This window comes from Bactrocera dorsalis, chromosome 5 (assembly GCF_023373825.1).
Source record: "Bactrocera dorsalis isolate Fly_Bdor chromosome 5, ASM2337382v1, whole genome shotgun sequence".
In the NCBI taxonomy this organism is placed as follows: domain Eukaryota; kingdom Metazoa; phylum Arthropoda; class Insecta; order Diptera; family Tephritidae; genus Bactrocera; species Bactrocera dorsalis.
Genome location: NC_064307.1, coordinates 32,112,349 through 32,134,282, shown reverse-complemented (window position 1 = coordinate 32,134,282; position 21,934 = coordinate 32,112,349). Strand labels below are relative to the sequence as shown.

The window sequence follows — 21,934 nt, the reverse complement described above, 5'->3', positions numbered from 1 at the left end:
TATTACCCGCTCTCATTCGCTAAATTCACCAACTAAATCGAAGCCTTTGACTAGTAAATTTAATGGTACATGGAGGCCTTTATTATTATGAAGCATGGACTATTGTAACCGTTCCTAGACCTTGTCATTTCTCTATGAACACCTTTCAGCTATGGCTTTGTTTTTCTACTCCCCCTTTATTATGGTGAAGACACTTGAGGCTATCACACTAATCTTTCTCCCTTCTTCAGTATAAGAAAGCCATTTCTGCATTTCACAAAAGGCTTGACCGCCATTGCACAAAAAATCATTTTCCTCAAGAACTTTCAACTAAGATAATTGAAGCTTTCTTTTTTAGTCCCAAAATGTATGCTGCGACACATCAACTGATCGTGTTTTTGCAGTCAACTTACAATTTGTCACACTCAGGTAATAAATGGAATACACGATTGGGATTCGTTTGACGTGGTTCCCAACAAAATAGTAAAAATTTTGCTGGTTACTGCTTGTCGAGTCATTGGAATAAAACTATTCTATTGAACCGCAGTCTGGTACAAGGTCAAAAATATCTAACACTTCGTTTTGCTGCATCCGTATTGACCTAGTTGGATAAGCTTCATCATCTGAAAGAAATCGCTTTTGGTTTGTTGCCTCACTGTTCATCACATCAGACTTAGGACGTCAGTACGAGAGCGTCCTATTTCGGCAATTATTACATCTATTAGGTACTTGCCATTTTTTTACGTTATTTTACCGTCGGCAATCAGATTGAATCGTTGGAAGACCTCATTGCAAAAGCTGCACTTCTATTCCATGACACTAGGCAAAAGACTTCGTATTTACCACACAGGCTTACGATCTACATACAAAAACATTTCGGATGCAGTTTAGCCAATCTAGCTTTAGGTAAGTTTCTGCGACTGGAATCTGGTCAAGCAACTAGGTACGGGTATGAGAGACCAGCGAACAGGTGTCAACATGTTAAACTAAAAGTATTCGTTGACTCCGGATTAAAAATGTGTGTACACATTTTTTTCGAGACGATGTACTTACTTGTAGAATGCCTATCTCCGCCTCCATACAAAGGTCTATCTAAAGTTATTCAATAATTTCCCAAATACTTTTCAGTGGAACAAAAGATGTTTGGCAAAAGATCGATCGCAAGAGATCTAGTGATCTCTGTTCCTTCAGTAAGTTCATAGCATTGTCCTGTTAGCGTACATGCTGTAAGGGTGGGAATCTTCCAAAATGCCCTCTTAGAAAGATGCATGGAAGACAATGAGGTAAAAACAACACAACGCTTCCTACTTGAATGTTCCAAGTTTAGGAGGTCAATACTTAAACACTTGGGAACGCATGCCATCAGACCTAACGAACTGGTGAAAACTAATATTAAACGCCTGTGTATTGGCTACTAAGTCTTTTGTAAATTTAAAAGTTCAACCACATAAGCTCATTATTTCAACGATCTCTCTAGATCAGCCATCTAACCCAACTTAACTTGAGCTAAAAATGTGGTAAGGAAAGAGAGAAGAAAGAGTCTTTCTAGAGTAGATATAAATGTCGCGTTCCCTTTCAGTTTTATCCCTCTTCCTGGCTAATGTAATATTTAACATTTGTGTTTGGTTTATTGCATATTTATTCAAATCAAATTAAAATAAAAAATACAATTTAAAAAAAATTATTGATGGTTGATAAAGGAGTACGTAACAATGCAGCGAACGAGACGCAACGATATACTAAAGTTGCGAAATTCCTAACATTCGTGGATCCATAAGCGATGTGGTATGTAAAAAAATAACGATGAGCAGGAGTGTAAAGGGAGTTGTCCAGTGGGGAATGTAGGCAGTCCAATTAGTATTGCTTAGAAGTTGTTATTTTACCAAGGGTGTCCAATAACGCGACCATGACCCAAACCTACGATTGGGCCGACAGGTCCGACTGCTCCTACAACAACACCTGTTCCAAGAGCAGGGACGACGGCTGGTCCTATGATGCTTGGGTAGGCAGCAGCGATGCACACCAAGGCGGCGAACACGATGAGCTAGAGACAGATATAATTAGTAAATCTTTAAAGTCAAGGCTGTTTTCAAGGCTCGCATCCTTACCACTTTGTGAAGGTTGAACATTTTTGCGTTTAAGTTTGTTGTGCTAGCGAACACTTGTAATTGAATACGAAAGTAAAGACTGTTTGATAACTTTTCCAAAGGGCGCTCGAGTTTTTATACAAAATCTATGTCTCACAAATACAAAGGCACATCTTGATTTGAATATCAAATCGGTGTGTGCATTTTAAATTTTTACAACTCAACTGCAAGTTAACTGCATTAACTGGGCGTTGCCGAAAGCTACTTGCACATGATGCTTGGGTGTTTGGGTGTGCGTTGGTCACACTGCTTTCTTAAGGTAAAAGGTAGTTGTCTAAAATTGTTGTTGTTATTCGTTTAGAATTGAAGTTCAACGTTGTCAACTCGACTGGTGCGAATGCTGCTTGTTGTTGGTATATGATTTACAATGTGTCTACAAATGTTGTTATTGTTGTGGGCGGTTTGATCGACATTTTGTACGCTATGCTAGACACTTGCAAGTAGAGTGGACCGAGGGTAATGTGATAAGTGTTATAAAGTGCTGGCGGGGGATTATTGAGAAGACCAGCATACATTGTTGGTTGGGTTACTTAGGTAATGAGATTATAAGAAAATTGAATTTGTAATTTTGAATTCTAGTTTCTGGTGGAGGTGCGATTTATATCAAGATTGAGATAAAAATTAATTAAGGAGCACATCAAGTGTAAAATGTGAAACAATTATTGATCGTTTTTCATATATCGGTAGACTATATATTCTATTCAAATGTGAAAACAAATTGTTAATATTGGATCCCACACCATTTATCAATCGCTAAAAAAAGGAAGTGGAGGTGATGAATAGCGAATCCACCAAAATTTCAAACAAATTGTCGCCTGTTTTTTTTTTTTTGAAAACTGGACATATCACAACCATACCACTGGTATACAAGTAAGTGAGTAATCCACTGTAAAGTCTTGACTTGGGACCGGATGACTTCTTTTTCGTACGTAAAAGTTAAGCTAGAAGGTCAATTTTTTTCGACACCTGAAGAGACGGCTGATGCGTTCAAAAGGCATGTTTTGAAGATACCTCAATCAGAGTGGAAGAATTTTAAATTTTTTTTGATTTTTTCACTTTCCACAACACAAATCAGGAAGAAATTGATATAACGGACTAAAACTTGGCACCAATTATTCCTTTAAAGTATGCATTATGACCAAAATTGCTCAAATCCAATTAAAACTATTCAAGCCCATAGGTACCGAATATGTGGACCCCAGTATCTATAGTTCTTGTCAGATGAGTAGGTAGTTGAGAAGTAAAGGCCTCTCTCGAGGAATAAAATTCAAACTTTAAAAATCACTCATTATTCCCGTCCTGCTATATGGTACAGAGGCTTGGACGATGACAACAACTGATGAGTCGACGTTAGGAGTTTTCGAGAGAAAATTTCTGCGAAAGATTTATGGTCCTTTGCGCGTTGGCCACGGCGAATATCGCATTCGATGGAACGATGAGCTGTATGAGATTTTTTCCGAAGTTACGGATCTGATTGGATTTATAAGCAATATAATTTGTATACATTGCTACACTTTGTGTTGTTCAGTGTTTTTTATTTCTGTTACTTTATATTTTTTCAGAGTAGTAAAATAATTAATTAGAGCACATTTCCCCCCAATGCGTCAACAATATTATTGATTTACCCGTGCTAAGATCTCCATTATACCAAAGTGCAATAACACAGTCCGATCTTCTCCTAACGGTATGATGTTGTTGGTGTGTAAAACCGATGGTAAATACATGAGATTATCGAGCATTGAATACAGTAACCGCTCGGCGATTTCTCTAACATACTTTCTAGAAAACATGTGTTTTCAAAAATCAATTTAGCGAAAAGCCTCTACTAAGTGCCCATAAGTAAAATGGAGACCTTGGAAGCTTTGGACTCTACGAATTTACACAAATGACCATTGATTTACAAAGAGAGGCACAGTAATTCGAAGGTTCATTAATGAAGTTCTTCGGAGTTTACGTATGCATTGCAGCTACTTTAGGGGAAGATCAATAAAATCACGCACAGCAAGTTTTCCAACGGCTTCGGGAACACAACCATACCATCAACGTTAGAAAGTCATCTCGGATCTATAATTTCTCGGGCATTCTACCACCAAATATAGTATACGGCTACTATCAGAACGCGTGAAGACAGAAATCTGCCTTTTCGATATAGCAATAGTCATTCCCACAACTGTTGGATCTACATTATTGGAATTGCCTCTGACTTTATGCCGCCAAGGCTGTTACTCCGAGGACTTAACTCTGTTTTTGGTGGATCACTCGGTAAGTGATCTCATACTACCAACACACAATTTGGACTCTAGTGTAGCGCGCTATTCATGTTGACCAACAAAGAACCTCTACGGACTCAAGACGCTCAACCAGGCAGCATTTTTTATCCTGGCTGGAATAATCGCGAACTTGAACCCTAATTTCCCAACCGAAGCAGCAGTTTTAGCAAAAGAGCGTGACACCTTCCACCAAGCTGATCCGTCTGATCCTCACGTAAGTTTTGTAACCTCCTCACTGGCGTAAGTAAGCTCAGTAATCCGAAGAGACATGATGATCGGTTCGAAATTCAATTCGATAGTTAACACTACACTCTTTAACCGACAAGTTCAAAGAATTGGGATCCGGCCACACAAACTGCCAAAAGACTGCCAGACGAAATAAACATGCTCAGTATGCTTTGACATTTCATCATGAATAGACTTACTAACGAGCTACGCTTGCAAATCATTGAATTTTATTGCCAAATCAGTGTTCGGTTACACGAAATGTGAGACAAATGGAATGATGAGATTCATTTCTGGTTGAAACTTGCTACGTAAATAAGCAAATGTTCATCGGACCTATATTTTGAAGAGCAACCCCGTTGAAACAGCACGCTTACGGTGAATGGCGATCGCTATCGTTCGCTGCTAACAAACTTTTTGCTGCCAAAAAATGGAAGAACTGAACTTGGGTTGACATGTGGTTTCAACAATGATGGCGCTACAGGCCACACAGCTCGCGATTCTATGGCCATTTGAGGGAAAACTTCGGACAACAATTCATCAGAAATGGGACCCGTAAGTTGGCACCAAGATCATGCGATTTAACGCTATTATTTAGTTTGTGGGCTACGTCAAGTCAAGTAAAGTAGTACAGAATAAGCCCGCAACTATTCCAGCTTGGAAGACAACATTTCCGAAGAAAATTCGGGCTTATTCCGGCCGAAATGCCGAAAAAGTTGCCCAAAATTGGACTTTCCGAATGGACCACCTAAGACGCAGCCGCGGTCAACATTTAAATGAAATTATCTTCAAAAAGTAAATGTCATGAACCAATCTAACGTTTCAAATAACGAACCGATGAGATTTTGCAAATTTTATGCGTTTTGTTTTTTAAAAAAGTTATCAAGCTCTTAAAAAATCACCCTTTATTAGAGAAGCAAAACAAGGTTTAAAATGCAGTTAGAAAGAAAGAGTGCAAACCTTTTTTTCAATGCTATACCTGTACTTGGCTTCCTTCACATGATACATTACACATTTTCAATTGGTTTATTGCATATTTATTCAAACTGATTTAAAACAAAAAATACATATTTACAAAAAATTATAGATAGTTAATAAAGGAGTACGCAACAATACAACGAACGAGACACAAAGACATACTAAAGTTGCGAAATTCCTAACATTCGTGGTTCCATAAGTGATGTAGAGTGAGAAAAACTAACGATGATCAGAAGTGCAAAGAGGTTTTCCAGTTGGGAATGTTGACAATGTTGGCAGTCCAATTAATTTTGCTCAGAAGTAGTTATTTTACCAAGGGTGTCCAATAACGCGACCATGACCCAAGCCTACGATTGGTCCGACAGGTCCGACTGGTCCCACAACAACAGTTGAGGCAAGACCTGGGACGATGGCTGGTCCTATGATGCTTGGGTAGGCAGCAGCGATGCACACCAAGGCGGCGAACACGATGAGCTAGAGAATGATATAATTAGTAGATATCCCCTAAGGCCATTAAGGCTGCCCGCAAGGCCCATATGTAGTATCCTTACCACTTTGTGAAGGTTGAACATTTTTGCGTTTGGGTTTGTTGCGTTAGCGAACTGAAAGACTGTTTGATGACTTTTTCAAAGAGCGCTTGAGTTTTTATACAAAATCTGTTATCGAATACAAAGCCACAATCTTAATTTGAATATCAAATCGGTGTGTGCACTTTGAATATTTATTACTCAGTTGCAAGTCAATTGCATTATGCAACTGGGCGTCGCCGAAAGCCAGTTGCACATGGTGTTTGTGTGTGTGTATTAAGGTAGTGGTTTAAAACTGTTGTTGGTATTCTTTCAGAGTTGAAGTTCAACGTTTGTCAACTCGACTGGTGCGAAGATGCTGCTTGTTATTGGTAATAGTGATTTACAATGTGTACTACAAATGTTGTTATTGTTTTGTGGGCTGTTTGATCGACATTTTGTACGCTACACTATAACACTTGCAAGTAGAGTGGAAAAACCCAGAAAAGGGTAATGTGATAAGCTTTATAAAGTGCTGGCGGGGGGATTATTGGAGAAGACCTGTCATACGTTGTTGGTTGGGTTACGTTAGGTAATGATATTAATAAGGGAATTGAATTTTGTAATTTTGAATTCTAATTTCTGGTGTGAGGTGCGATTTTATATCAAGATTGAGCTAACACTGAATTAAGGAGCACATCAAGTGTAAAATATGAAACAATTATTGATCGTTTTTCATATATCGGTAGACTATATATTCTATTCAAATGTGAAAACAAATTGTTAATATTGGATCCCACACCATTTATCAATCGCTAAAAAAAAGGAAGTGGAGGGTGATGACTAGCGAATCCAACCAAAATTTCAAACAAATTGTCGCCTGTTTTTTTTTTTTTGCAAAACTGGAACATATTGCACAACCATACCACTTGTAGACCAGTAGTGAGTAATCCACTGTAAAATCTTGACTTGAGACCGGATTATGACTTCTTTTTCGTACGTACCTAAAGTTAAGCTAGAAGGTCAATTTTTTTCGACACCTGAAGAGTAACTGGCTGAATGCGTTCAAAAGGCACGTGTTTTTGAAGAATACCTCAATCAGAGTGGAAGAATTTTAAAGTTTTTTTTGATTTTTCTTCACTTTTCCCAACACAAAAATCAGGAGAAACTTGATATAACGGACTAAAACTTGGCACCAATTATTCCTTTAAAGTATGCATTACATTGACCAAAATTGCTCAAATCCAATTAAAACTATTCTAATCCCATAGGTAACCGGAATATGTGGACCCCGAGTATCTATAGTTCTTGTCAGATGATGTCTACTTTCGGGGCTAGTAGTTGAGTATGGAAATAACAGGCCTCTCGCGAGACTAAAGATTCAAACTTTTTTAAAAATCACTCATTTTCCCGTCCTGCTATATGTGCAGAGGCTTGGACGTGACAACATCTGATGATGTCGACGTTAGGATTTGTCGAGAGAAAATTTCTGCGAAGATTATGGTCCTTTGCGCGTTGGCCACGGCTAATATCGCATTCGATGTCCATGAGCTGTAATGAAATTTTTTCCGAAGTTACAGATATGATTGGATTTATAAGCAATATACTTTGTATACATTGCTACACTTTGTGTTGTTCAGTGTTTTTTATTTCTGATACTTTATATTTTTTCAGAGTAGTAAAAGAATTAATGAGAGCACATTTCCCCCGCAATGCGTCAACAATATTATTGATTTACCCGTGCTAAGATCTCCATTATACCAAAGTGCAATAACACAGTCCGATCTTCTCCTAACGGTATGATGTTGTTGGTGTGTAAAACCGATGGTAAATACATGAGATTATCGAGCATTGAATACAGTAACCGCTCGGCGATTTCCCCGAACCATACGTGCCCATAAGTAAAATGGAGACCTCGGAAGCTTTGGACTCTACGAATTTACACAAATGACCATTGATTTACAACATCAACGTTAGAAAGTCATCTCGGATCTATAATTTTCTCGGCATTCTACCACCAAATATAGTATACGGCTACTATCAGAACGCGTGAAGACAGAAAGCTGCCTTTTCGATATAGCAATAGTCATTCCCACAACTGTTGGATCTACATTATTGGAATTGCCTCTGACTTTATGCCGCCAAGGCTCTTACTCCGACGACTTAACTCTGTTCGGTAAGTGATCTCATACTACCAACACACAATTTGGACTCTAGCGTAGTGCGCTATTCACGTTGACCAACAAAGAACCTCTACGGACCCAAGACGCTCAACCAGGCAGCTATTTTTATCCTGGCTGGAATAATCGCGAACTTGAACCCTAATTTCCCAACCGAAGCAGCAGTTTTAGCAAAAGAGCGTGACACCTTCCACCAAGCCGATCCGTCTGATCCTCACGTAAGTTTTGTAACCTCTTCACAGGCGTAAGTAAGCTCAGTAATCCGAAGAGACATGATGATCGGTTCGAAATTCAATTCGATAGTTAACACTACACTCTTTAACCGACAAGTTCAAAGAATTAGATTTACTCGTATATAACGGGTGATTTTTTTGAGGTTAGGATTTTCATGCATTAGTATTTGACAGATCACGTGGGATTTCAGACATGGTGTCAAAGAGAAAGATGCTCAGTAGGCTTTGACATTTCATCATGAATAGACTTACTAACGAGCAACGCTTGCAAATCATTGAATTTTATTACCAAAATCAGTGTTCGGTTCGAAATTTTTTTATCGACAAATTTTGTTCAGCGATGAGGCTCATTTCTGGTTGAATGGCTACGTAATAAGCAAAATTGCCGCATTTGGGGTGAAGAGCAACCAGAAGCCGTTCAAGAACTGCCCATGCATCCCGAAAAATGCACTTTTTGGTGTGGTTTTGTACGCTGGTGGAATCATTGGACCGAATTTTTTCAAAGATGCTGACGCAACGTTACGGTGAATGGCGATCGCTATCGTTCGATTGCTAACAAACTTTTTGCTGCCAAAAATGGAAGAACTGAACTTGGTTGACATGTGGTTTTTCAACAAGATGGCGCTACATGCCACACAGCTCGCGATTCTATGGCCATTTTGAGGGAAAACTTCGGACAACATTCCTCTCAAGAAATGGACCCGTAAGTTTTGTGCCACCAAGATCATGCGATTTAACGCCTTTAGACTATTTTGTTGGTGGGCTACGTCAAGTCTAAAAGTCTACAGAAATAAGCCAGCAACTATTCCAGCTTTGGAAGACAACATTTCCGAAGAAATTCGGGCTATTCCGGCCGAAATGCTCGAAAGTTTGCCCAATAATGGACTTTCGCGAATGGACCACCTAAGACGCAGCCGCGGTCAACATTTAAATGAAATTATCTTCAAAAAGTAAATGTCATGAACCAATCTAACGTTTCAAATAAAGAACCGATGAGATTTTGCAAATTTTATGCGTTTTGTTTTTTAAAAAAGTTATCAAGCTCTTAAAAAATCACCCTTTATTAGAGAAGCAAAACAAGGTTTAAAATGCAGTTAGAAAGAAAGAGTGCAAACCTTTTTTTCAATGCTATACCTGTACTTGGCTTCCTTCACATGATACATTACACATTTTCAATTGGTTTATTGCATATTTATTCAAATTGATTTAAAAGAAAAAATACATATTTACAAAAAAATTATAGATAGTTTATAAAGGAGTACGCAACAATACAACGAACGAGACACAAAGACATACTAAAGTTGCGAAATTCCTAGCATTCGTGGTTCCATAAGTGATGCAGAGTATGAAAAACTAACGATGATCAGAAGTGCAAAGAGGTTTTCCAGTTGGGAATGTTGGCAGTCCAATGAATTTTGCTCAGAAGTAGTTATTTTACCAAGGGTGGCCAATAACGCGACCATGACCCAAACCTACGATTGGTCCGACAGGTCCGACGGGTCCCACAACAACAGTTGAGGCAAGACCGGGGACGATGGCTGGTCCTATGATGCTTGGGTAGGCAGCAGCGATGCACACCAAGGCGGCGAACACGATGAGCTAGAGAATGACATAATTAGTAAATATCCCTTAAGGCCATTAAGGCTGCCCGCAAGGCCCATAGTATCCTTACCACTTTGTGAAGGTTGAACATTTTTGCGTTTGGGTTTGTTGCGTTAGCGAACTGAAAGACTGTTTGATGACTTTTTCAAAGAGCGCTTGAGTTTTTATACAAAATCTGTTATGGAATACGAAGCCACAATCTTAATTTGAATATCAAATCGGTGTGTGCACTTTGAATATTTACTACTCAGTTGCAAGTCAATTGCATTATGCAACTGGGCGTCGCCGAAAGCCAGTTGCACATGGTGTTTGTGTGTGTGTGTATTAAGGTAGTGGTTTAAAACTGTTGTTGGTATTCTTTCAGAGTTGAAGTTCAATGTTGTTAACTCGGCATGTTATTAGCAAGCATTGGCTTGGGTCAACCAATATCATACATATGTATGTGGGTTATTTGATCGACATTTTGCACGCTACTCAAGGCACTTTCATGTAGGGCTGATGAAGGGTAATGTCGGACGCGTTATCAAGTACTGTGTGAGGATAATGGAGTTTATTCTTAAACGCGTCTACTGTATCGATTGATCAATAGCCGAATCCGGAAGGTACTTAGCTCGGTGGCAAAACTTCACGCAAGCGTCCAGAGCGATTAATGTGTATATTCGAAGGCCCGAGGATGAGTAATTCACATTCATGGCCCGGTCTAAGAAAATAGCCGGACAAGTGAAAGCATTAAATGCGACCAGGATAAGCAAGGGAAATGAAGGTCACCTCCCTACAAGAGATGATAATGGTGCGGAGAACGACAACGATGAATGTAGATCATAAAGTTGCAGAAGAAGGCAGCAACCCGCGAAGGGAAGAAGTGCGATACAAGACTTCAGATACATATGATATAGGTGATCAATGACTGCTTGACGGAATTAAAATCAGTATCAAACATTCCAAGGGGCTCTTCGCTGAACTCTATTATCGGTGCCTAAATGAAGTGTTTTTCCCAAAGGTAGGGAAGAAATGCGCCTTGGCGGGTATTGCGGCCAAGATCACAGAACGATGGATGTACGGCGAGAAAGAATACTGTGCAGTTGATGTGAAAAATTGTCACAATTTTGCATAATGACCGCATATCATGAGTGCATATGAGGAAAGAAACACACAGGGGTATCTGCTGAGGATAATTAATAGGTAACCGTAAGACAGATTGGTGACTGGTAGCATGGCTAAGCACTAGGTTCATTATTACGGAATGCGCTGTACAATTGGGTGTTACGCCTGCCGCTTTGGAAATAATATTGAACTCAAAACTAATAATTAAATCTATAATAATATTTAAAAATCTAAATGCTCTAACGAGAATGACAAATACGGGTTACGTGCGCTCCAGCTCGTGATTCTTCAATAGAAAAACTAGTAAGGAAGGCATAAGTCTGGGTGCAACCAAACATCTTATACTCTTGCAACTCGAATCAAAGCCAGGAAAATATTTTAAGATGTACGAGTAAAACGTCAACCAGAGGATCGGAATCCAAGCAATTTTATATACTACTGTGCCCAAAAAATAAGGTCACATTGTATTTATTTTGAAAATTCTTTATTTATTCTTCCAAATCAATTTCATCCCCTTCAAAGTAATCCCCTCCCGATGCAATGCACTTATCCAACGGATTTTCCAATCTTCGAAACACTGGTTGTAGTCACTTTCCGGGATGGCCTTAAGTTCCGTCTTCGCTGCGGCTTGAATCTCCTCTATCGTATAAAGACGGTGTCCCCGGAGCGGTCTTTTGAGCTTGGTGAACAGCCAGAAATCGAACGGCGCCAGATCAGGTGAATACGTACGGCGATTTCGTCATTTTAACACTGTGACATAAGAATGTAACAACAATGTCACCTACTACATTTTGAAATCGGTCTGTCAAGTCCCGAGATATGGGATTTTACCAAAAAGTGAGCGGTGCCACACCCATCGTCCAATTTTCACAAGGTTCCTAAGCCCCTTTCATATCATCGCGGAGGTAAAATTTAATATTTCTCGCGTATTTAGTTTTTGATTTATTGCGCTTTTAGTAGTTTTTAACAGTATCGTTATATGGTAGTGAGCAGGGTTATCCTCCAATTTCATCCCTTTTCAAAATGTAGGTAGGAGTTGTTATAATACGAGTATATGTGCTGTGCATATTTGGTTATTTTAGCTTTATATGATATATACATTAAACTTCTTTGAGGGTGGGGCCACGCCCACTTTTTTTTTAAATATTTTGCCAAAGGGGCTCCTTGCTAACTCGATCAGCTGGACCAAATTAGTCTTAATTTGGCGCTCGGTTATGGCACTTTATATTTTTTCCATTAGTGGGGTTTTGTGGGCGTGACATTGGTTTGATTTTGTCCATCTACAAACTGGTAATTTTCGTTTAACTAAGGAACGCGCATACCAAGTTTTAACAAGATATCTTCATTTTTATTCAAGTTACAACTTGCATGCACAGACGGATAGACAGACAGTCATCCGGATTTCAATCGTCACCCCGATCATTTATCTATATATAACCCTATAACTATAATCTCGATTAGTTTTAACTGCTATGTACAACCGCAAGGTGAATAAAACGATTATACTCTGTAGCAACATGTTGCAAACGAGAGAACCATATTAAGCAACGGTACGGAATATTGGCCAGTAAGCCGCGTCGAAGTCTCGCGATAAGAATAGCTATAAAAGCCGTAAAAAGAAAAGATGGAACCAAGAGAATACCAATATGGCATCAAATATTGAAGGGAATCCCTTGCAACAAGTTTAGTTGATACAGCTTTAGTAGCTTATAAGACATGAACTAGGGAGCAATATTAGGTGGCGAATGGACCGCATAATCATCTCGTCGTTCTGATCAGTTTGTTATACTTATATATTTTTATACTCTGAACAGGGTATATTAAGTTTGTCACGAAGTTTGTAACACCCAGAAGGAAGCGTCGGAGACCGTATAAAGTATATATATAAATGATAAGTATGTTGAACTGAGTCGATTTAGCCATATCTGTCTATCCGTCTGTCCATCTCTCTGTATATATACGAACTGGTTCCTCAGTTTTTAAGATATCGTTTTGAAATTTTGCAAACGTCATTTCTATTTAAGAAGCTGCTCATTTGTCGGAACTGCCGATATCGTACCACTATAGCATATAGCTGCCATACAAACTGAACGATCGGAATCAAGTTCTTGTATGGAAAACTTTTGCATTTGACAATGTATCTTTACAAAAGTTGGCATAGACGATTTTCTAGGGCAAAAATGTAATCTCCGAAAAAATTTTTCAGATCGGATTACTATAGTATATAGCTTCCATATAAACTGAACACATACTTACTAAAAGATATGCACCTGTGAAGGGTATATTAGCTTCGATGCAGCCGAAGTTAACGTTTCTTCTTGTTTCTGTCTAAATTATATCGGAAGTGTGGGTGTATGTATAAATTCCACTCTCTAAAGGTAAGGGTCCCGTTTATTGCCCAATCTTTTGGTTGATCGATGGAGAATCTTAAAGTTATTTTTAATAAGATATTAAGAATCCTTATTATGAAGACTCCAAAGAACTCATTTCCTTATCACATATGTTAGGATTTCTTATTACAGAAGGCTAATAAAGTAGGAGGCAGTTAGATAGTCTTTATGAAGTGTAGTGTTTTCTATTTTCAATCTTCTACCATCGCCAAGAACTTCACATGAAACATTTAAAATTTAACTGGTTTATTGCATATTTATTCAAATCAAATTAAGAAAATATATATTTACAAAAAATTACTTATTAATAATTGATAAGGAGTGCGCAACAATGCAACGAACGAAACACAAAAATATACCAAATTTGCGAAATTCCTAACATTCGTGGAAATTGGGTGAGAAATAGTAACGGGGAGTAGACGTGCAAAGGCGGTTGTCCATTGGGAAATGTTGGCAGTCCAATTAGTATAGCTTAGAAGTAGTTATTTAACCAAGTAAATGAGGGTTGCCAAGAATGGCGCCATGACCCAGACCGGGCACTACAACGGGTCCGATAGGTCCGACTGGTCCCACAACAACAGTCGAGGCAAGACCGGGGACGATAGCTGGTCCTATGATGCTTGGGTAGGCAGCAGCGATGCACACCAAGGCGGCGAAGACGATAAGCTATAGAAAAATATAATTATTAAATATCCTTAAAGACAAAGAAAGCTGCTTGTAAGGCTCGTATCCTTACCACTTTGTGGAGGTTGAACATTTTTGCTTTTTGGTTTGTTGCGCAAGCGAACACTTGTAATTGAATACGAAAGTAATAACTGTTTGATAACTTTTCCAAAGCGTGCTTGAGTTTTTATAGTAAATCTTTGCCACCAAAACCTTTAATTGAATATCGAATCGGTGTGTGCACTTTGAATTATTACAACTCAGCTGCAAGTCAACTGCATTTAGTAGCTGGTTGTCGCCGCAAGCTAGTTGCAAATACTGTTTGTGTTAGGGTGGGTAAAAATACGAATATATGAGACCTATTTTCGTAGTAAATTTCTACAAAACTTAGAGTTTTCCGATTTACATACATTTTTTTTTCATTCAGCTTTAAAATGTGTAAGAAAAAACATGTTGCCTAGAGACAATAAAACTTCAACTGTTGATTTGAATTTTTCTATCTAATAATAAGTAAATAGAAAGCTGTAAGATCAAGGATCTACCTGTTATCAATAAGTGCTTAAACTTAGAGAAACTTCTTAACACGTGTTTTAGAATCATTTTTTCTGAGTACTCAGCGAAAAAAATTTTCGATTCTATTGCCCACCCTAGCCTGGGTGTGTATCGGTCATACTGTTCACTTAAGTTAAATTGCAGTGGTCTAAATAGTTGTTGGTGTTGGCTTAGAATTGAAGTTCAATGCTGTCAACTTGACTGCCGCATATTGTTGGTTCACGATTCGCAAACATTGGCATGGTTGTTACAGTTGTGGGCTGTTGGATCGACATTTTGCACGCTACACTGGATATTTCGAAATGAGCTGTCATGGTAATGTGATACTCATGATGAAGTGCTTTCTTAGAATATGAGAAATCCTGCTTATATTGTTGGCCAGGTTACTTAGGTAATGAGGTTATTGGAAGCTGATTTTTATTAAATTTTTTTTAATTTTGAATTCCAAATTTTCCATTGCTCTACATAAATATCAGATTCAGATGAAGAATATCGTTGGTATATTTAGTATTTTTATAATCTCTCAACATGTTTGGAAATTAGTGTCCGGCCGACTTAAGCAGTCTCTATGAGTTTATCATAATAAAGATGATTTGGGACAAAGCTTTTATTGTTGAAATGGAATGGATCTTATCCTTATTCAACGTCATGTGCCGAAAAGAAAGTAATTTTGAACACTATGTGAAATTAATCAGTAAAGGAATGAATTATAGTTGTTTTAATATAATAAATTTTATTAAAATAAATTTTACTAAAACTTTTATTAAGAATAAAATTAAAATTATTGATATTGCACTTGATAAAAATTAAGCATTTCTTAGCCTTAAAGGCTCATGAAACCAAAAAGAAGAAACGTCAACTTCGGTTCCACCGAAGCTACAATACCCTACATAGATACGAAAGACCTTGGTATATACATATATAGCAGTGTGCAATAGTCTGAACAATTCTTCGAAGATCGGCTCATTGCTGCAGGCAATAACCCATGTCATAAAGATATATCATCAAATGAAAAAATTCTTTACTCCGTTCGTTATATTTGTATCACAGCTAAATTCTACGGTGTTCCGATATCTGCGGTTCCCTAAAGTCACCAGCTTCTTGGGAAAAAAATGATATCTGAAAATCAGATCGACTCAGTTCTTCACGCTGATCATTTATGTGTATATTTCATAGTGTCTCCATCGCTTCCCTTTGAGTTTTATGAACTTCGTGGCAATTTAATATACTCTGTATGGGATATAAAAATTAAAAAACGAATATCAACGACAACTTGTTGACATTCATTGCCGGTTGTACCGCATGAGAAACCAGAACAGAATTTTATTAATGCTTACAAAATAAAATTAATAAAATAAATACAAAATATGTAATCTCAGATCATGATCAGCCTTCGCTGCTCTAATAAAAGGCGGAAAATGCTGTTAAACGACTATGGCTGAGATAAAAGTACAATAAAAATTGGCTAAAATGCAATGAAAAAAAAAACAAGTAAGGATTTGTTATGTTACATAGGGTGTAGCTGTTAGAAAAACACGTCCTCTCAATTTTATTAGAATAACTTATGCATTTGGCGATATAAGTATGTGGTATAAAGTCAACTGGAAGTTCGAAAATCATTCTATTAGATATAAGGCGGCTTGAGAAATTATTAATCCGTTTCAACCCATTTTTGGCACATAGACATCTGTGATATATCTCACAGATTGACCGATATTTTCGATAAAAAGTACGCAATTGAAACTGTTACCCAAAAATTCGATATATGGGAGCTTGAACAGTTTTGATCTGATTTGGTTAATTTGTGGTCATGAATTGCCTACTGTAGGCGCACTATTCGTGTGCGAAGTTTTGTCCCGACATATTCATAGGTGCTGTACTTGCATGTGGGAATGTGATAGAATCAGATAATTATAGTCCGATTTATTTCACCCATTTCCCATTGGAAAGTAAGAATGCCTAGATGATACAATTTATCAAATTTTGTCGATATCGGTCAGGTAGGTCCTGAGATATGACTTTTCACTGAAATCTGTGCAGTGCAAGGCTAATCGTTCAATTTTGATCCGGCTACTATAAAGTTCTCTTGTAACAATTTCGGAGTAAAATTTAACGTCTCAGGGATATTTATTTATTAGTGTATCGCATTCTCAGTAGTTTTTAATGGAACCATAAGGAATAGGTGGGATTGAGATGCATGTGGGATTAGCTCTGAGCAAATTTGGCTATTACCTTGAGTACTTTAGGATATACATACATTAATACTTTGAGGATGTATATATATATATAGCATGAATCAAAAAGTAATTCTGATATTTATATATTTGGAAATATGGTCTAGACGATCAATCAATTTAGCTGTACGAAACAGTTTGACACAACTTTATTGCTCTATTTATGATCGATCCATACCGTGAAAACTCAAATTTACTAATGGGCGTGGTTGTATCTCTCCATTTATGGGCTACACTAGATTCAAGTACAAAATCTAATAAACAGCTTGTTTTATTAAAAATTTTGTATAAATTTTTAAGTTTTTATATAATACATGTAACTATTTTTGCCAGCTAAGGCAAGATTTCAGGCGTTATTATACACTGTACAAGGCAATCCCCCTCGGTGATTTGCTATCCTGACGTGATGAGGGGGCTCAGTAGATATAATGATCCAAAGAGCGATGCTGGCGGTAGCCCAGCTACCAGTAGAGCCACCCATGCCGGTAAGATCGATGGTGAATATCGAAGCTAAGTACGGCTGAGAGCGGACGTCTGTACTTGTATCAAGCGGTTCGCTATATAAATGTGTAAGGATGGAAAACAGTAAACCCTTCAGAAAGCAAGGGGAAATACTGAAGTATACTTCCCCGCATATCATATGACAATGATAGTACAACCAAAACAATGGCCCTCAGTCTTCGGCATATCGAGGGTGCTAAGAATCTCCGGTGCTAAAACAAAACAAACTTTAAACATCGCAACATGGAGCACAAGAAGTTTATACGAGCTTGAAAAACTAGATAATACGATTTTAGAAATGGAAGAGTTAGGCGTCGATTTACTTGGCATAAGTGAAACATGGTGGCCAGATTGTGGAGAATTTATTTCCCAAAATACAAAGTTCTTTTTCTCTGGCAACCAAACTAATAACCACCGCAACGGTGTAGGCATTACAGTTAAAGAAAACACTGCAAAATCTGTCACCGGATTTGTGCCGAAATCTGATAGATCAATGATGCTAAAGTTATTTGCAAAATCATTGAATATTAATATTATTCAAGTCTATGCTCCAACGGCCTGATCACGAAATAGAAACTTTCTATGATAAACTAGACGAGCTTATGCGATTAACAAAACCATATGAAATTAATATAATTCAAGGCGATTTTAATGCAAAAGTTGGAAGAGAAAAAGTCGAAGGAGTTGCAAGGCAATACGGCTTAGGTGAAAGAAATGAGAGAGGAGATCGACTAATTTAATTAATAATTTCGAACACATTATTTAGCCTGCCTCCCAGAAGACTTTATACATGGAAATCTGCATCGGACGCCCCTGATAATATCAGAAATCAAATAGATTACATTCTGATAAATAATCGCTTCTGTTCCTTAATAGAAAAGGTCAATACATATCCAGGAGCGGATGTACATTCAGATCATAACTTGCTACTGGCAAAATCGCGTTTTAGGCTAGCCGTAATCCGCCCTCCTACATTCATGATTCAATAGATACCTACGAGTATTTATTTTTAAGAAAATAGAATAACTCTTGCCAACAGATGCTACTTTGGACTGAGTAGGCAATTGAGAAGTGAAGTCCCCTCTAGAGGAACAAAAACCAAACTCTATACGTCACTCATTATTCCCGTCCTGTTATATGGTGCAGAGGCATGGACGATGACAATATTCTGATGAGTCGGCGTTACGAGTTTTCTAGAGAAAAGTTTTGCGGAAGATTTATGGTTCCTTGCAAATTGGCAAAAGCGAATATCGCAGTCTATTGAACGATGAGATGTGCGAGATGTACGACAATATTTACATAGTTCAGCGAATTAAAAAACAGTCGTCGGACTCGCTACTTGGCTTTCACGTCACTGTTGACAGTCATAACTTTGAAGTTGTAGATAATTTTGCCTATTTCGGAACCAGTATAAACACCACCAACAATGTCAGCCTGGAAATCTAACGCAGAATAACTCTTGCCAATAGGTGCTACTTCGTACTGAGTAGGCAATTGAGAAGTAGTAAAGTCCCCTCTCGAGGAACAAAAACCAAACTCTATACGTTACTCATTATTCCCGCTCTGTTATATGGTGCAGAGGCATGGACGATGACAACATTCTGATGAGTCGCCGTTACGAGTTTTCGAGAGAAAGGTTCTGCAGAAGATCTATTTTATTTTTTCTTGAGGATAGCAAAACATTTTTATTTTCTATCCTTGAAAGATTGTTAGTCTATGTTGGATCTAATTGAAACACTTAAATTTTTATGGCAGTATTCTAACCCTTTTTTCAACACAATTGATGTCTCTCTACATTAAGGAAACAATATTGTCTGCCCTCAATGCTTTACGATGAAGATTGCACGACGCTAAGCAAAATTAAAAATAAAACGAACACACGGTTGCGCATTTTGTGGGGAGAAGGTAAATACCGCCTTCAGAGTTATAACAATACTACGTGTCAAAGTTATCTCACAGGAGTAAATGTGACCCTTCCAATTATCTCTTCAGTTCCATTTACTGGATTTTAGATTTGATATGGCTAAAAACATAACTAAGCCGTTTTGAGTAGGCTTTGAAGCTTTGAAGTTTAGTAAACATCTTCAAGATATATGACTACTCTACGGACTAATACTCGTATTTTTCAGTTTCTCATTATCACATGTACTTAGTATATAACTCTATGATATAGAAAAAAAGTTGTTCATTGATTTTGGTTTATTGCATATTTATTCAAATTAAGCAAACTAAAAGAAAAATATACGATTTACAAAAAATTATTTATTGTTGATAGAGGAAAGCGCAGCAATGCAACGAACACTTCTGGATGAGTTGGGTGAAAAAAATAACGGTAAGCGGGTGTAGATTGTGCAACTGTTCAGTGGAGAATATTGGCAGTCCAACTACTAGTTATGGTTTAACCAAGAACAACACCACCATGACCAAGAAGAGCACCATGACCCAAACCGGGCACCAAAACTGGGCCGACAGCGCCGACTGGTCCGACAACGACTCTTGGGCCAAGAGCGGGGACGATGGCTGGTCCTATGATGCTTGGGTAGGCAGCAGCAATGCACACCAAGGCGGCGAAGACGATGAGCTAGAGAAATAAATAATTAGTATAGTATGCTTCAAGTCAAATCAGGCTGTCTGCAAGGCTCGCATCCTTACCACTTTGTAAAGGTTGAACATTTTTGCGTTTGAGTTTGTTGCGCAAGCGAACACTTGTAATTTATTATGAAAGTAAAGACTGTTTGATAATTTTTCCAAAGTGCGCTTGAGTTTTTATACAAAATCATTGTCACCGAAATACAAAACCACAACCTTTAATTGAATATCGAATCGGTGTGTGCACTTTGAATTATTACCACTCAGCTGCAAGTCAACTGCATTATGCAACTGGGTGTCGCCGAAAGCCAGTTGCACATGATTTATTATGTATGTGGGTGTGTATTGGTCACATTGTTTACAATAAAATTGTTGTTGCTGTTGGCTTAGAATTGAAGTTCAATGTTGTCAACTTGCGTGCTGCGATTGCCGCTTGTTGTTGGCATGTTATTTGCAAACATTGGCATGTGTCTACAAATCTTGTTATTATTGTGGGCTGTGTGATCGACATCATGCACGCTACACTGGACATTTCCAAGTAAAGCGGACAGAGGGTAATATGATATGCGATATGAACTGCTGGTTGAGGATAATTGAAAAGCCCTGCACACATTGTTGAGTTACTCTTTAAGTAATGAGATAGTTAGGTGAAAATAATTGATTTTGTCTTTGTTTTTTTGCGTTTTTGATACGCATCCTTCCTGTTCGGCGTCCTGTTTAAGGCCTTCGGTGATAATTGTTTGCGGTGAGCAAGAGTTTTTGATTAGCGCAAATTATTCAAAGTTGGTCGAGAAGGAGTTGACGACGAACCACGTCTACGTCGGTCATCAACATCAACTGATGATCAACACTTTAATAAATAAAGAAATTGGTGCTTAAAAATCAGCGATTAACAGTCAGAGATCTTACCGACATCGTTGGAATATCGGAAGGATTAGTGAAACCATTTGGGCCTAAGAAAATAAGAAAAGTTTAAAAGCAGCGTCGCGTTAAATTCTAATGTCCACAGAGCATGTTATTAGAAAACGTATTATTACTGGCAACGAGTCCTGTGTCTATGCTTACGACGCGAAAGCAGACAACCAATCAGCTGAATGTTGTGGCAACATTAAGTAGAAGCCGAAAAAAGCGTTAAAACTGGTTCAAAATCAATGTTATGTTGACAGTTTTCTTGGACTATCGAGGTGTGGTGTACTCCGAATTCCTACCGACGGGCTAAATAGAAATACTATTCGAGTATTATGCGTCATTTGCAAGAAGCTATTCGTATCGTAAGAAAAGGCCGGAATTATGAGCCGACAACTCTTAGTTTGTGCACCACGTAATGCATCGTCGTATACTCCATTGATTCTTCGTGAGTTTTTCGCTTAATTTTAAGCCAATATCGTGTCTCAAACACCGTAGTCAGCTGATTTAGCTCTATGTTACTTCTGGCTATTCAGCAAACTAAAATGACCGCTTCGAGAAAATCGTTTTGAGTCAATTGTTGGTATTAAACGTGAATTGCTACGCTGTTCCGGAGATTGACTTTAACAGCTCTTTCGAGGATTGGATGAAACCGTTGGAACAAGGATTTGAAGAATGAACTAAAAATTTAAAAATTATGAACAAAGTATTACTAAGTTTTGCATTTCCTATTATGGAAAAATTTGTCATATTGTGGTAGATCATTTCTCTAAGCATACCCTTACATGGTAGAAATATTGAAACTTGCTGTCACTGCTCACATTTTTCCTTTTAAATATAAATTTTATAATGGTTGCCCACTTCATCGCATTGCT

The 21,934-nt window shown here is 38.0% G+C and overlaps 6 long non-coding RNA genes across 6 annotated transcripts; 1 reads left to right on the top strand and 5 right to left on the bottom strand.

Moving 5' to 3' along the window:
* Positions 1-1,594: 1,594 nt before the first annotated feature.
* Positions 1,595-2,469, bottom strand: LOC125778769 (uncharacterized). Its single transcript, XR_007422901.1, has 2 exons — positions 2,088-2,469; positions 1,595-2,023 (listed from the first exon to the last, which is right to left on the bottom strand). It is a non-coding gene; the product is annotated as an uncharacterized LOC125778769 (long non-coding RNA).
* Positions 2,470-5,533: 3,064 nt separating this feature from the next.
* On the top strand, positions 5,534-10,099 carry LOC125778770 (uncharacterized). The gene is made up of 2 exons (XR_007422902.1): positions 5,534-5,964; positions 10,009-10,099. It is a non-coding gene; the product is annotated as an uncharacterized LOC125778770 (long non-coding RNA).
* On the bottom strand, positions 5,643-6,402 carry LOC125778766 (uncharacterized). Its single transcript, XR_007422896.1, has 2 exons — positions 6,151-6,402; positions 5,643-6,073 (listed from the first exon to the last, which is right to left on the bottom strand). It is a non-coding gene; the product is annotated as an uncharacterized LOC125778766 (long non-coding RNA).
* LOC125778765 (uncharacterized) lies at positions 9,695-10,352 on the bottom strand. The gene is made up of 2 exons (XR_007422895.1): positions 10,191-10,352; positions 9,695-10,117 (listed from the first exon to the last, which is right to left on the bottom strand). It is a non-coding gene; the product is annotated as an uncharacterized LOC125778765 (long non-coding RNA).
* A 3,498-nt stretch (positions 10,353-13,850) lies between these two features.
* Positions 13,851-14,691, bottom strand: LOC125778772 (uncharacterized). Its single transcript, XR_007422904.1, has 2 exons — positions 14,351-14,691; positions 13,851-14,280 (listed from the first exon to the last, which is right to left on the bottom strand). It is a non-coding gene; the product is annotated as an uncharacterized LOC125778772 (long non-coding RNA).
* Positions 14,692-19,752: 5,061 nt separating this feature from the next.
* Positions 19,753-20,793, bottom strand: LOC125778768 (uncharacterized). Its single transcript, XR_007422900.1, has 2 exons — positions 20,217-20,793; positions 19,753-20,145 (listed from the first exon to the last, which is right to left on the bottom strand). It is a non-coding gene; the product is annotated as an uncharacterized LOC125778768 (long non-coding RNA).
* Between the last annotated feature and the right edge of the window lie 1,141 nt (positions 20,794-21,934).